This window comes from Myxine glutinosa, chromosome 2, assembly GCF_964187855.1.
Source record: "Myxine glutinosa chromosome 2, kmMyxGlut1.1, whole genome shotgun sequence".
NCBI classification, from domain to species: domain Eukaryota; kingdom Metazoa; phylum Chordata; class Myxini; order Myxiniformes; family Myxinidae; genus Myxine; species Myxine glutinosa.
Window position 1 is genome coordinate 34286515 of NC_136262.1, and position 15806 is coordinate 34302320.

The following is a 15806-nucleotide window of genomic DNA, read 5'->3' on the forward strand; positions in this document are numbered from 1 at the left end:
GACAGGCCTTAATAAAATTCTGCCCCCAAACGGCAACTCTTTCGTCTGTCTTGACAATCGGTCTCAAGAACATCTGAAGGCTTGCAGGAACAAGTGTCAGCTGACTATCGATGTCAGTCATACTGTGTGTGGTGGGGTATGACTTTGGACCTAAATCAATCAAGGAAATATCATTGGATATGAACTTGAGTGCCGTCTTTATGATCTGAGTCTTCTCATCTCCATGGTCAAGATTAGCATGATGCGCTCGCAGAATATTGTCGGTGCCATCTTTGAGACAGAGTACATCTGCCCTTCTTTCCTGTGTTGTGAAATACAAGGTGTCTTCGTATTTCTCTAGAAGTTTTATCTTTAGCCAATGCTTTGAATAAGAAAGGCTCTTCTCTGGTGACTGATCAAACTCCTGCAGCTTTTCATGGACTTGGTCCATGTTCATTACCCCATGCTCTAATTCTGAGTCTAACCATTCGCAGAATTCAATAAAAACTGCCTCTCGCTCCTCATCAATACTCCTCTGTCCTCTCTTCCTTTTTCCTTCCTCATCAGTCTTGGACAAACTGTCACCTCTCGCAAACATAAGTTTGCATCGCAAATGGTACAGTGTTTCTTCTGCTACCAAGTCGTTGATCCCTTCCAGGCGTCCAGTGACTTCAGTGCCCCAGTCATCCCCGCGACTCCGTGCTGTCTTCAGCAAGCTTGCCTTCAGTGTATCTGCAGTCAAATTATCTGGCACTCTGTATTTCTTTCTAGCTTGTGCTGGATTATTTTTGTAGAGCTGGGCTGGTTGGTTGCAAAGAATGCATACATCCTTATACAGGAGGTCAACTGACTGTGATCTTCTAGAACTGCAGCCAGTTGATGAACTGAACTCACAAGTAGTGCGTCTTCTCTTCAACTTTGATGACTCTTTCTCTGCCTTTGATGCTTGAGCTGACTTCTTGGTGGTTGCAACAAAGTTGTTGTACAGATCATTTTTACACTTCTGGTGGTACCTCAGTTTTCCTTCCTTTTGAGCCTCCTTCATACGTTCTACAACAGTAACATTTTCGACAGTTTCTGCTTGTTTCAATAAAGTTGAGTATCCCTTTGGAGTTGCCTGTATGAGCCTTTCAGCTGGTGTATCCGAGCGTGCACAGATGAAGCAATTGAGCACAGGTGGAGTAACGTCTTCATCCATATTGCTAGACTCCATGTCCTGCAAAGTAGAAAATGAGATATATTTAGAAATTATTTTTCCACAAAGGAGTGTCTGTGGTGAAATATAAATGTTAACAATCAACTCAGAATCATGAAAAACCCTTATTTAACCCCTCATAAGTTACTTAAGGGCCGATTTAAAAAAATAAAAATTCTCGAAAATAATTTTTCGGTACCCGAATTCAACAGCTTTTTTTCTGGGTTTCCCACGGGAGTTGACCTTCAACATTTTAACACATGTTATTACACACCTTTACAAACATATTGGTGAAGAAATTTTTTGGTAACAATTTAGTTAACAGATTTTCATATGTTTCCCTTACTATCAATCGGTAAAGCCGAAGAAATATCTTGAGCATTAACCAGCAGAACACTTTGTACTAACATAGTCCATGACTCCTCAGGCCATTATAACATCTGAGCCACCTTTTCAAAGTGTAAAAAGAACTTACCTACCTCCTTTTCATTAAAGGGTGGAACCAGTCTTACATGCCTACCAATATCCCAAGAGTTCTGACTTGTTGTTGAACGAGCCGGCAAGGATAAGATTTCTCTCCGCCCTCCCAGTGATTCAAGCTCCTTGAGTTTAATTTCCCTCTGATACTCCATGTTCCGCTCCTTTCAGTCCTTTTCAGCTTTCCTTTCCTCTGCTCTGCTCTTTCCTTTGCCCTTTTCTCCTTGAGTGCTCGTTGCTTTTCTGCTTTTCTTTCCTCTCGTTGCTGTCTCCTTTCTTACAATTCCAACTCTTTTAATCTTTCCTGGCTCTGCAGTTGCATCTCCATTTTCCAGAGCTCCATACTTCCTTTTTCCTCTGGTAACCAATCCAATGCTACCTATTCCCTTCTCTCTCCCACTAAATATTCTACCACCAACGTCTGAATCTATGTCTTCTTCATACTGACTCGGACCTCCAAGTTAAGTTCCGATCTTTTTAACGCCTGGAACTGTGCCTTGTTAGGGGACGTCACAAAATTTTCCACGTCAAACACCATTGTGACTATTAGTTAGCAAGCCTGCTAACATTCACACAAAAATTGTCAAATTTGGGAATGTTAGGGAATTCAATCCCAGATGAGCCCCCAATTTCTGTTACATGTTACCTCCCCAAACTCCAGTTACGGTGCCCCTCAGAGTCTCGAGAGGGAACATGGCAGAAATATTTGTTATATTGAGTGTTCTAATAAACCATGGTAAAACCAGACCAATGCAATTGTGTAGAACAAAACAAGTAATATTATATTAAGAACTCTCACATACACAGTAATAACACTCTTAAAGAAAGTACCATGAAAATATCACTTGCATCAAATGAACAATACATGTGATGGTACCATCATTCCCCAATGCGCTCAAAGCAATAAACTCACGATGCGCCAAACATGAGTGGAATTTAACACCCCCAAGGTCCATGCATGAACCCCACGCTGGGTGAAGGTCGAAGTCGTGCAGAACAGCAAGAACAATAGGAAGGTATCTGCGGTTGCGGATGAGGAGTTACGAGGTGGGAGGTCGGGCAGCTGGCGGCACTGTAACGACCCCCCAAAACGTGAGTGCAATCCACCCCCCACCCCCCCCCCCCCACACCCCGTCCACCAATAATTAAGCCGATATGTAAAACAATGGTGATCAACACGATGATGTCGATATGGGAATCCCAACGACCAAACACGATGCACCAGGCAGATGTCTTTCTCAAGGAAAAATGGCGGATCGCCCTGTAATGGAGGCTCTTGCTTTCCAGCCAACAATAGTTCACGCTCGGTACCAAAACCTGAGACGCAGGTTTAATTGCAATCGCGATATGGGACGATGTCGCAGGCAATCCCTTTCACGGGAAGCCTCAATTCATTCGCGACCATTATCAAAAAAAGTCCGCTCGCAGCCTCGATGCGACTTACGGCTGTCTCTCTACATGCCGATCTCCCTAACTTTCAGAAGGCATTTGATGAGGCACATACAGTGCCTTCAGAAAGTATTCACACCTCTTGACTTTTTTCATGTTTTGTTGTGTTACAGCCTGAATTTAAAATGGATTAATTGAGATTTTTTTGTCACTGATCTACACGTAATACCGGTGCCCGGTGATGAAGTCATGCAGCACCTGGAGATGGAATAGGAAAGGAGCAGGGTACAATGGAGATTGCATGATGCAAGGAGCAGTCTTGGAGTGTGTCACACAGGTGATGGATCTGGGGGTGGTAAGAGCTACAAAAGTAAGCAGACAGGACAATGCCAGGTAGCTATAGACAAAGCAAACAGGGTTTTAGGTTTTATTCATAGGGGGGGAAATTGTAAATCAAAAGAGTTTTAACAAAAAGTGAAGAATCTAGTGAGGCCCTGTCTAAAATATTTTATATTGTGTACAGTTTTGGTCACCACAACTCAGGAAGGATGTATAGCTGTTATAAAGAGAGGGAGAGAAAGAGGGAGAGGGGGAGGGAGAGGGAGAGAGAGAGAGAGAGAGAGGGAGAGGGAGAGGGGGAGGGAGAGAGAGAGAGGGAGAGAGAGAGAGTAAAGTATCGGGAAACGCAAGGTCTTTTGGGGGGGGGGGGGGGGGGCATGGTCTATAGTCAGGTTCACTATGTTTTTTCGTTCAAAATTTTTGGAGATTAGCAAAACTATACATTTTTGGAATATTCAGAGCATGAGGAATCCAAAAATTAATGTTGGCATTTGCGTAGAAACCTTTGTGAAAATGACACTCAGGACAGTGATGAAGATCTGTAAAAGCATATTCCTGAACGGTATAGACCTCGTAGATCCTGTGTATAGGACTTACCTTCATCACCTCCCGTCTGGACTACTGCAACAGCCTCCTCTTTGGTTCACCCTCAATAATCATCAATCAACTCCAATACATTCAGAACTCCGCTGCCCGTCTACTCACCCATTCCCGGACCCGTGACCACATCACCCCCGTCCTTTACAAGCTTCACTGGCTCCCCATCCCCCAGAGAATCCAGTACAAAATCCTCCTCTTGACCTACAAAGCCCTCCATAACCTGGCCCCATCCTACCTGACTGACCTCCTGTCCAGACACACTCCCACCCGCAACCTCCGCTCTGCTGGTACCAACCTCCTGACCCCCCCCCCCACCCCCCCCCCCCCCATGCGGACCAAATTCAGATCCTGGGGGGACAGGGCCTTCTCCATCGCTGCTCCCACCCTCTGGAACTCACTACCTCACACCATCAGAGACTCCTCCTCACTCACCACATTCAAAACATCACTCAAGACCCACCTGTTCAACACTGCATTCAACATGTAACCCGCAGCATTTAACCCCTGACTATCTCTTCTCCTTCTCCTTCCTTTTGCTTTGATTATTTACCTGTTGATTTTTGTCTTTTTGCACTTGTTTTTTTGTACTCTGTCAAAGCGTCTTTGGGCTTCTTGAAAAGCGCTATATAAAATAAATGTATTATTATTATTATTATTATAGTTCAATCTGATACTAACAAGGCTGCTTTCTTGCTTTATAAACCCATACCTATAACTTCAAAGGACTTGCAATGTCATGTATAATGTAATACAGTTATATCACAAATATAAAGACAATGGTTTTCAATTACCTTTGTTTGTTGCTTTTCTATAACCCTGAGCACTATTTTGAGGCTTTTATTGGATTCCTTGACCCAGAAAACATAGGATTAGCATATTTAATTCAGTCTCTAGGTTGATTCGAAGCCGAGATAGCGCAAAATATGTATTTTATGGCGGCCATTTTGAAAATCCAAAATGGTGGCCATGCAGGTGTCTGTGCAAATGCCAACATTGATTTTCGGATTCTCCATGCTCTGGTGATTCCAAAAATGCACAGGTTTGCTAATCCCAAAATTTTGAACGAAATTCTATTTGTTAACATAGTGAACCTGATTACTGACTGAGGGTAAAGAAGATGAGAGTTCCGGCGGTGTTCATAACCCAGCAAACAACATTATCACAACGTGTCTGGAAAGTTGTAATAAACTAAGGCAAGTTCAGTAATAATGCTGTTGCCACATTTTACAACGTTTTACTTCGATGACGTATTTCCATCAATGTGCATAACGTTGAAACGACGTTGCTGAAAGTTTTTCAGAAACGTTACATAAACGTTTTGCTTAGGCATTCGTTTTTAAAACGTTTTAAAACCTTTTTTTTTATCAACGTTTTGTGAATTCAGTGAAGATGAAGATTGAGGAAGAAGAGAAATCACTCTTTCCATGTCTTCAGACGCACATCGGGCCGCTGCGGCAGTTTTTCCTAGATATCCTGGACCGGTCGACATTCCGACATAGGATACTCGAATGGCTCGTTCTTCCCAGTAAGCTGGTACTCATTTTGCCGACCTCTGAAGAGGAAGACAGGCTGAGTCAACCCACCTGGTGTGGTGTTAATTGCACGACAGGGGCTCAGGACCCTATTAAAGATCTTAAGGCAGCCACCTTTAACCGTTAAGCCAACATCAGGCTTGAATGCAGTGGGTCGGTGACTTAATTACCTTTTTTATTTACCCATATGGCCATATTTAATGTAAACTCAAGGGTGTAATGATTGGAGCATCTGCTCTGAGTTGAGAGGTCGGGCGGTTTGAACCCCGGCTGAGTGTGCAAACCTCACCTTGGTGTTACATCAACAGGTATAGGAAGTGCGAAATAAATGTCATTTTTACATTTAGTGCAAAATAAACGTCTCTCCACTCCCGCAATCCTCCTGACCCAGTTGTTCTCGCAAACCTGCGGCCTCTGTTGTTGTCTTTCTGTCTGTGCCACCATTTCCAGACCATAAAAGTAGGCTGGTGTTATGCACGACATGAGAACCTTCCCTTTCAATCTCCTTGAAATCTTTTCATCTGCCATTACACCCTCTACCCTCCTCCATGCATTCGCACCCACCTGTATCTTCCTCCGCACCTTTGCCTCTGACTTCACTGCTCCACCCAGCTACTCAAACCTATGTCCTTGTCTGATCTCCTTCCCCTCTGACCTGATATTCATCTATTTTCTCTGCTGCCCAACCCACATCACCTCCGTCTCCTCCATGCTCATTTTCAGGCCATGTTTCCTAAATTCCTCCTTACACTCCCCCAGTACTTCCTGCATCTCCTGCTCACTCTCCACCACAACAGCCAGATCGTCCACATACAATATCCTCCCCAGAATACCTCACATGTTCACCATCCTGCTCACCAGCTCCATCACCATGATAAACAGGAGTGGGCTGAGAGCGCTTCCCTACCTCAAACCGATGTTCACATTGAACTCCTCCGACATCCCAGGACCGACCAAAACTCTTCCCTTCGTTCCCTTGCACATCCCTTCCACCAATCTAACTTCTGCCTCCGGCAATCCCATCTATCTCAGTGTCGCCCTCAGTACCTCTCTCGGGACAGTGTCGTAGGCCTTCTCCAGATCCACAAATACCAAAACCAATTCACCTTGCACTTCCAACCTCTTATCCACCAGTTGTCTCAGTGTGAACATCCCATCTGTCGTTCTCCTACCATTTCTAAACCCCTGCTGCTCTTCTCCAATCTTCTCTTGCACACTCTTCCTTATCCTCCCATCCAGAATCCTCTCCAGCACCTTCATGTCATGACTAAGGAGTGTAGTGCCCCTGTACTTCCCCGGATATTGAACCTTCCTTTCCCCTTCCATATCGGCACAATTAACCCTGTCCTCTACTCCTCTGCAATTGATCCATCTCTCATACAGTCACGTGAAAAAGTAAGTACACCCCATGTAAAGTTTTGACTTTTTCAACATATTTCAACATACAGCTATTTGATCTTCATTTCAACAATATTGATAGATAAAGGTGATATAATATAACAAATATCATGAAACATTTACATTTTGTAGTCCATTGTATAATTTAAATAAACATAAATGCAAATTTTGCATGTGGAAAAAGTAAGTACACCCCGACATTTATCACTACTTCAAATATCTAAAATTAGAATCAGGTGCACCAGCTCAGGTGCAAATGATTAGAACATCGTCAGAGAGGATCTTGGAGGAACCTGTCTTATTTAAACCTCAGACATTTAGTTTGGTTTGCTCTTTGTTGTTGAAGTGTGCGGCGTCATCATGCCTCGATCAAAAGAGCTCTCTGAGGCCTTCAGAAAGAAGGTTATAGATGCCTACGAGTCTGGGAAGGGATTTAAAAAGATGTCCAAACAATTTGAAATTAATCATTCGACTGTCCGGAAGATCATCTACAAGTGGAGAAGATTCCAAACAACTGCCAACTTGTTCAGGCCAGGCCGCCCCAGCAAGTTCAGCCCGAGAGCAGACCGCAAGATGCTGAAAGAAGTCTCTAAGAACCCCAGAATGTCATCACGGGACCTACAGGTAGCTCTTACCACTGTTGATGTCAAAGGGCACGAGTCCACCATTAGAAAGAGGCTGCACAAATTTGATCTACATGGGAGGTGTGCCAGGAGGAAACCTTTGCTGTCCAGAAAGAACATCAGGGCAAGACTAAAGTTTTCCAATGAACACCTCGGCAAAGACCAGCACTTCTGGAACAATGTGCTCTGGACAGATCAGTCAAAGGTAGAGCTATTTGGCCACAGTACCAGAAGACATGTTTGGTGAAAACTAAAGACAGCATTTGACCACAAGAACCTGATACCAACTGTAAAGCATGGTGGTGGAAATATTATGGTTTGGGGCAGCTTTGCTGCATCAGGGCCTGGGCAGCTCACCATCATAGAATCCACTATGAATTCTTCATTGTACCAGAGGGTGCTTGAGGATAATGTGAGGCCATCTGTCAGAAAGTTGAAGCTCAACCGAAGGTGGACCTTGCAACATGACAATGACCCTAAACATACCAGTAAATCCACCAAGGAATGGCTGAAAAGGAAGAAATGGAGGGTTCTGGAATGGCCAAGTCAAAGCCCGGATCTAAATCCCATCGAGATGTTGTGGGGGGATTTGAAACGAGCTGTGCATGCAAGAAACCCCTCACACATCGCACAGCTGAAAGAATTCTGCATGGAGGAGTGGGCAAAAATTTCTCCCAGTCGATGTCAAAGACTGGTGGACAGTTATAAGAAACGCCTACTTGAGGTTGTTTCTGCCAAAGGGGGCAATACCACCTATTAGATCCAAGGGTGTACTTACTTTTTCCACATCCGAAATTTGCATTTATGTTTGTTTAAATTATACAATGGACTACAAAATGTAAATGTTTCATGATATTTGTTGTATTATATCACCTTTATCTGTCAATATTGTTGAAATGAAGATCAAATAGCTGTATGTTGAAATATGTTGAAAAGTCAAAACTTTACATGGGGTGTACTTACTTTTTCACGTGACTGTACATGCATTCAACAAACTCTTCGTCCACCTGACTCCGACCTGTCCTGCTGCAATTATTCTCGCTGTACACACTTCATCAATGCTTCTCACCCTTCGCTTTTTCATCCTGTTCAATGCCATCCACACCTCCTCTTCCATGATCTCCACTACCTCCACTTTTCCGTCCACATAACCCGGTAGCTCCAGCTCACGTTGCTTCCTTCAACAGCTGTTTGAAATATTATTCCCACACCTTCATTACTGCACCACGCTCTGCCACCAGCCTCCATCCACTCCATCCATGAGTCACAGTGTCCCAGTAAAAGTGAACCATGTGATCAAAAATCCTCTCCATGAGTAACAGTGGCCCAGTAAAAGCGAACCACGTGATCACAAATCCTCTCCACGAGTCACAGTGGCCCAGTAAAAGCGAACCACGTGATCAAAAATCCTCTCCAGTCACGGTTGATCTCCTCCTCTTCCCTTTATAAGGGGGTGAGATCTGATGGCACCAAGCTCTCTGGTGGTGGGTGGAGGGTGGCTGGGAGGAGGGGGGCAGAGGTGGGGAGAGTGAGGCGCAAAATTATGTCTTTCCCCCAGGCTGCATCAGACACCCCATATAAATAAGTATGCCACTGCCACGAAGGCCAGAGCCATAGGGGAACCACAAGGTCCAGCGAGTATGTATGTAATTTAAGGACATTAGAAACTGAAAGGCAGATGACAAGATGGAACAAGACAATGTTAGAGATTAGAGGAATGAGTGACGAGTTTTATGAGTGACGAGACGAGTTGGGTTTTAATTATTTTTACAATTGGAAGACATGAGCGCCCTCCTCATTTTTCCTCGTTGTCCCGACGATTGAAGCATGAATGGAGGAATTCATGTTGTGAAATAATGAGGTGTTTGGCAACTTTTTCATGCCTCTGCTGACGTCGTCGCCAGAGGCATGTTTTCAACTTGTGTGTGCGTCCGCCCGTCCGTCCGTCCATCCGTCCATCAGTTTGTCCATCCATCAGTTTGTCCGTCCATCAGTTCGTCCATCCATGCGTGTGTCCGTCCGTGATAGGTTTTTGTTTCCGTGATAACTTGAAAACAGCAGGAGGAATCTAAGTCAAACTTGTTGCAGGTATGTACAAAAAGGTAAAGATGAACTGATTCGATTTGGCGGTCACCAGGTCAGAGGTCATGTTAGGTTAAAAAAAAATCCTGTTATCACGATAACTTGTGAACCATTGATGGTATTTTCACCAAAGTTGTTATCAGTATGTATTATGATGCAAAGATGAACTGATTAGATTTTGGGGTCAAGAGGTCAAAGGTAAAATGTCAGATGTCTCGTTAGGTGAAAATTCTGTTACCATGCTAATTTGTGATTTAATCATGGGATTTTCACAAAACTTGGTATAATTATATATTATGATGCAAAGAGGAACTTGTTCAGTTACCAAGCAGCTATCTAGCACTTGCCAAGCCAGCCATTCCTTATCAACGGTTTTAAATGGAGTATTTGAGTGCGTAAGTGAGTGCTTAAGCCACTTGGCGAGCGCTCGACAAAAAAACTTGGTAACAACCCCCGACGTGCTTGAAACCTGACCATAGGTGTACGGTAATCTACATACTCCAGAGAAGATTGACCCTTCCTGCCGCTCCGGTAGGGAACGGACCTGCACTAGTTTTGTAAATACTTCTTACTGCCTGTAAATACGGGCATTTACCTCCAATATAAACTGTTTTCAACCTCTTCATTTGTCTGTTTTCCCATTGGTTAGACGTAGAATATGGCACAAATAGATGGGAGGTTGTACCCCTTTGATTCGCCGGACTAGATTAGCCAACATCCTGCCTACGGTTTCTCTCGGCCGTACCTAATAAATAGATAAAGGTGGTAAACAGTGAGACTGGTCCCTGAGGTAATTAAATCACCAGGAAGGTAACGCAAGAGTTTGGCGCAGGACCCTCCTAGTTTTAGTCACCCGTTAGCAATCGGTCAGGTCGCTGAGTTATCCGTGGTGGTCGGCTTCAGGGCCAGTGGTTGGGTAGCGGGTCCGAGTCACCTCGTGTGCCCCACGACCCCCAAACTCGTAACAATTTTCAGACAATGTAATGCTCGATTTTGTTTATTCAATAATTTGTTTATGTTGTTATGCTAATCAGGCAAAACCAAAAAATAAGGGAGATTAAATAATCTCGGTAGTGGACAGCATACCTCCGCCAGGCTGAGCAGTTTATGTTTTGTATTCCACACTGATAGGCCAGATCTGGATCTGTACCTGAACACTGAACCTAAATCAAACTAGAACAGCACTTAGTAGAGAGCATACTTCTGCTAGGTGAACAGTTTACGTTTTGTATCCCAGAGTAGACCAGAAAATCACAATACAAAATCACATTTAATCAAAATCATCCGTCCACAACTTTTTTTAAGATGTCCTGCTATATATTGTTTTTGGCCCTATCTCCTAATGGTGAAGAATCTCTTTTAAAATTATACTAGCCGGATCCGTATCCAGATATTCACCAAAATTGAATCGATTCGTCCTTATCACACTCACGACCTCTCCACCAAGTTTCGTTCAAATCCGTCCATAACCTTTTGACATATCCTGTTATATGTTGGTTTTAGCCATATCACTCAATGCCAATGGTGAAGAATCACTAAAAAAAATTAAATAACTCTCATATCCGAATCCATATTCCGATCTTCACCAAAATCGAATCTGTTTGTCCTTGTCACACACACAACCTCTCCACCAAGTTTCATCCAAATCCGTCCACAACGTTTTGAGATATCCTGCTATGTATCATTTTTGGCCCGATCTCCGAATGGTGAAGAATCACTTAAAAAATTCTACTAGCCGGATCTGGATCCGGATCTTCACCAAAATCTAATAATTTCGTCCTCGTCACATAAACTACATCTCTGCCAAATTTCGTCCGAATCCGTCCACAACTTTTTGAGATATCTTGTTTACAAACAAACAGACATATTACAGACAGACAGACAGGGGTGAAAACATAACCTTCGTCTACTTTCAAAATTTGCTAATAAATTGGGAAGTCAGACCAAGCTACCCATTATTAATTTTAATTTAAGGCACTTCGCCCCTCCCCCCCCCCAAATAGAGAAGTCAAACTGTGCCGACAATGATAACAGGACGATGCTTCTGAACATTTCATTGCTTCTTGTATCGTTTTTAATCCGGGACTACAGAGGTAACTTTCGCTAACGTAACGAAACACCTCCCTTAATCGCTTGCTTGCAAACGAGGCAAGCGGCTTGCCAAGCGGTTGATACGGAACGACTGGCTTGGAAAGCGATAGCAAGCCGCTTGATAACGGACCACACCCAAGCTCTCGATCGCTTGTTCCTCGTGCCGAGCGGCTAGGTAAGCGGCTTGCCAAGCGATTTATACGGAACGACCTGCTTGTTTTGATTTTCCTTACGAGATGTTTGCAGTCCTCTATTTTTTTAACACGCAGTCGAACGGAAATAAGATTGTAATTCATTCTTCCTGTCGATGTTATAATTGTACATGTGTATTCCACTGTATCTTTGTACACAAGTTGTAGTTATACACCGACGTCGTCTTATACCTGAAAACGTCACAGTATCGATGCGCGGTGGTTTCTCAAATTAAATGTTTGGAATTCCATTTTTCCATAAATCCCATTCACCAATCACCTCGGTTATTTTTCACTTCCAGTCAGGTGGCAGGAGAACGCTTCCCATTGGACGTTCGCGGCAGGAGGTTGCAGCTCCCGAATGCACGAGTGAAGTAAGAGGCCGCTTCCCATTGGACGAGGCAATTCGGAAGGCGGTGTCCTAATCGTTTTCATCCAATCAGAGTGTTTGGACACGAAATTCAAATCCACGATGATCTTTGAGTCTCGCTTGGAGAAGTTCAATCAAACTGGCGGGAAAGGGGGGAAAACAAATGCCGCGGTTCGCTTTACACAGGATATGAACTCGCCTTGCACAGTCGCTTTGGGTTCTTGGTTCTTTTCATCCGGTAAGGTTCGGCTCCATTACCTGACTTGGGAATGTGTTTTGCACTGTGGAACTTGGGCAGGATGAGCCGCGGCGAATGCTAGGATGGTGATGATGCTCTCCTGCGGCCTGTGCCCCATTAGTCCTAGGCTTTTAGGGCCTCGTCCCGAGCTGTAGGTCAAGTTTAATTCCGAGTAATATGCAGTAATTATTCTTTATCACTGCCTTACCTTATTTCTACCTGAGCTGCGTAAACATGACCACCTTGTCCAGACTTGCTCTCCGTTGCCATGGTTATGCTTGCAGAGTGCTGCAATATGTACTTGTGGATTATTTTATTATTATTTTAGGCCCGGGCGGCTTCCTCGGCCTCGGAATTAACTGCTCGCCGTTATTCTCGTTTTTATTACCTGTAGCCCCACCTTTTGTGCGTTTGAGTGTTTAAGATTAAAAGTCGTTTTCTGCACGTCGAGTATCTATGTACGAAGTAGACGGACACAGGAGCACTAGATGGACAACTGTACTGGTTAAAGATCGTACATCAGGTGTTGAAGGTACCTGTACAGGTATCGTTTTATTTGTCGGACCATATATGCCTAGAGCCTGGAAAATAACTAGGTGGCGATGATAGATCGAGGGAGCTCCGCGGCTGCGAAATGGCGCGGATTTCGAAGGCAGTGGCGGCAAAAGGTACCAGGATGGCGGGAGTGTAGGCGGGAATCCTTGGTCCTTGGACGACACTGGGGGGGGTCTCCCCCGGTCTCTGGATCACGGGGTTGCAATCGGCGGTCATGTGCGACGCGGGTCTAAGGATACGGCGGTCTGGGTGGGTGGACCGGGTGAGATGATCCGTCCGCTCATTGATGGAGATCGTGATCGTGTACCCAGACAGACCCGGTTTGTTTTGAAGTTTGAGATACAGGAGACGTCGGTGCGTCGGTGCAATACTAATAATCTTGGTTGATGCTGTACCCCAATACTCGGCGTAGTCTCAGTGCATGTGACGTTCAAGGTGCTTGTTGTTACCTGTACAATGTAGAGCCAGCGCGTCTCCCCATGTGTTCATTCAATTGCATTACCTGCGTGAATCAAAATCGTATTCCAATATTTATTATAATTGGAGAAGCGGTTTATTTATTTTTAATTCTTTATATATATTTATTTTTTGGTCTTTAATGCACACCTAAAGCGTATTTATTTATTTATTTATTTATTTTTAACCGCTTTCTCTATACATGACATATATATTATATAATTATATATATATATATATATATATATATATATATATACATATTGCACACCTAAAGCGTATATAGAGAAAGCGGTTAAAAAATTGTTTTGAATTTAATATGTAAACTGGTATAAATGGACAGATCCAATTTACGCTATAAGCCTATCCAAACAAATTTCAAAGTTATACACCACTCTAAACATCATAAATCCGTCTTTCACCAATTGGTAACGTTTAAACAAAAAAACAAACAAAAAAAGAGCAATCAGATTGCCGACCCTCGCTCCGACATGTTTGTAATAATTGTATGTGGTGTTTATTACCTGCTGTGCTTGGGTGGTTTAATGACGACGTCGATTTATGTTCAATCCAATATGGTTGCCGAACCACGTGAACGATGACGTCATCAATTTGATTGTCACATGCAATGTGTAGATCACGCTCAAGAAATTCTAAACTGATCGAATCAAGCGTTCTACTTGTCTAATTATGACGTCATAATGAAGGCATCGAAGATGTCATCATGAATACATGTTCTTCCCCAAGGGGAGTACTTGGAAATGAGACATGTTTCAATTTTTACGGCAAAGCCGTCTAGAACAGTGGTTGTCCGTCCGTATGTATGTATGTCCCCTCAAACGTATACCAATCAGAGCTGAGGATCTGGTCACATGGCAGGGTGATGTAATTACGGCGGTACAAAGGCTGACCTTCCACACTCCGCCATTTTTAATTTATATGCCGTTCATGCCGAACATATCGTCGAACCTGTCGTATATCACAATCTCCATGCTCTACCTTTACGTTTATCATTCTGTGTGAAACACAAACAAACTGATTGTTAAAATGATCATGAAATATCGAAAGCATCGGCGTTATGGCTCTTCCAACAAAACGGTACAAACAACAAAAACAAAACGGTATAGGCCTTAGGCGTTATGACTTATCTTCAGACCGCTTCAGACAAATTAAGCCCAGGTTTCTTAATACAGTAGTGTATCGTTTCAGAAGTATTGTTTTCGTAATAATAATAATAATAATAATATAGTAAATATAACCATAACACTTTAATCCCAATGTCGTGAATGGATTGATAATGGATTGAAGTGGTGTATGGTTCATGATCAATGATGAGCGGTGTTCGGCACTAATATTAATACCCAAGGAAGTAGGGAATTGGCCTCTGTTTTTTTGATAGCAATATCATTTTTGAAATAATAACGTAACGTTAATATTATAATAAGTCTAATCGTAACACGAATCCCTTCGTAGTGACTGCAAACTTACTGGAAGTTAAAATATATCATCTTCTACATATTAAAGTAGCGGCAGTTTTGTGTCCGTTACGTCATTACGTCTATGATGTCATTAGGACGGCTGACTGCACCGACCGACATTTTAATTTACAAATACACCTGCTCACTACGAAAGCTGCAGGAAGGGTCATTCCTCTTTGGGGAATATATATAGATTACAGTCAATCTATGGTCGGGTATCAAGAACATTGGGTGTGTTCATTTACCAAGTTTCTTGTGGAGACATCGCCAAGTGGTTAAAGCATTCGAGCAAGCACTCCATTCAAAACCGTTAAGTAACGGCTGGCTTGGCAAGCGCTGGCTAGCTGCTTGGTAAATGAGCACATCTCCCAACCTTGTGGGGTATATAGATTACAGTAGATCTTCGCTCAGTTCTGCAAGTAAAACTTACCTCATGGATGTTGGGATTCCTCCAAATATTTGTTTAATGTTATAAACAGCATTACCGACTGTTTGAAAAGCTAATCATGTGTGTTTGTGGTTTATAATATTGCACAAGCCCGGCTAGGCCGCTGTTAGACTTTTGGTTTTGTTTTCCATGGAGTGGTTTCCGAGATATGGAGGTGCAACGTTTTTCAGTTTTTCCAAGATGGCACCTGTTGTGCGTGACCTATGACATCATAATCGGCATAAAATTGTAGAGGGGGAGGCGCTCCGATGGTGAAAATTTAGTGTCAATCGGACTAACGGTTGCAGAGAAAATCACATTTATTCTGTGCGGACAAACAGACAAATGGACTCAAATGCAATTCCCTCTCCTTCATATTTGTCCAT

The 15806-nt window shown here is 43.2% G+C and overlaps 1 protein-coding gene and 1 long non-coding RNA gene across 2 annotated transcripts in view; both read left to right on the forward strand.

Annotated features, from left to right (window-relative positions):
- Window positions 1-15806, forward strand: part of LOC137422652 (uncharacterized) — a 1758619-nt gene that overhangs the window by 1380455 nt on the left and 362358 nt on the right. The gene's annotated exons all lie outside the window — the stretch shown is intronic.
- LOC137421882 (uncharacterized) overlaps window positions 12380-15806 on the forward strand; it is a 32065-nt gene continuing 28638 nt past the window's right edge. The window contains exon 1 of the mRNA XM_068108372.2: window positions 12380-12504. The gene's annotated coding sequence lies outside the window, so the exon portion shown is untranslated. The remainder of the gene's footprint in view (window positions 12505-15806) is intronic.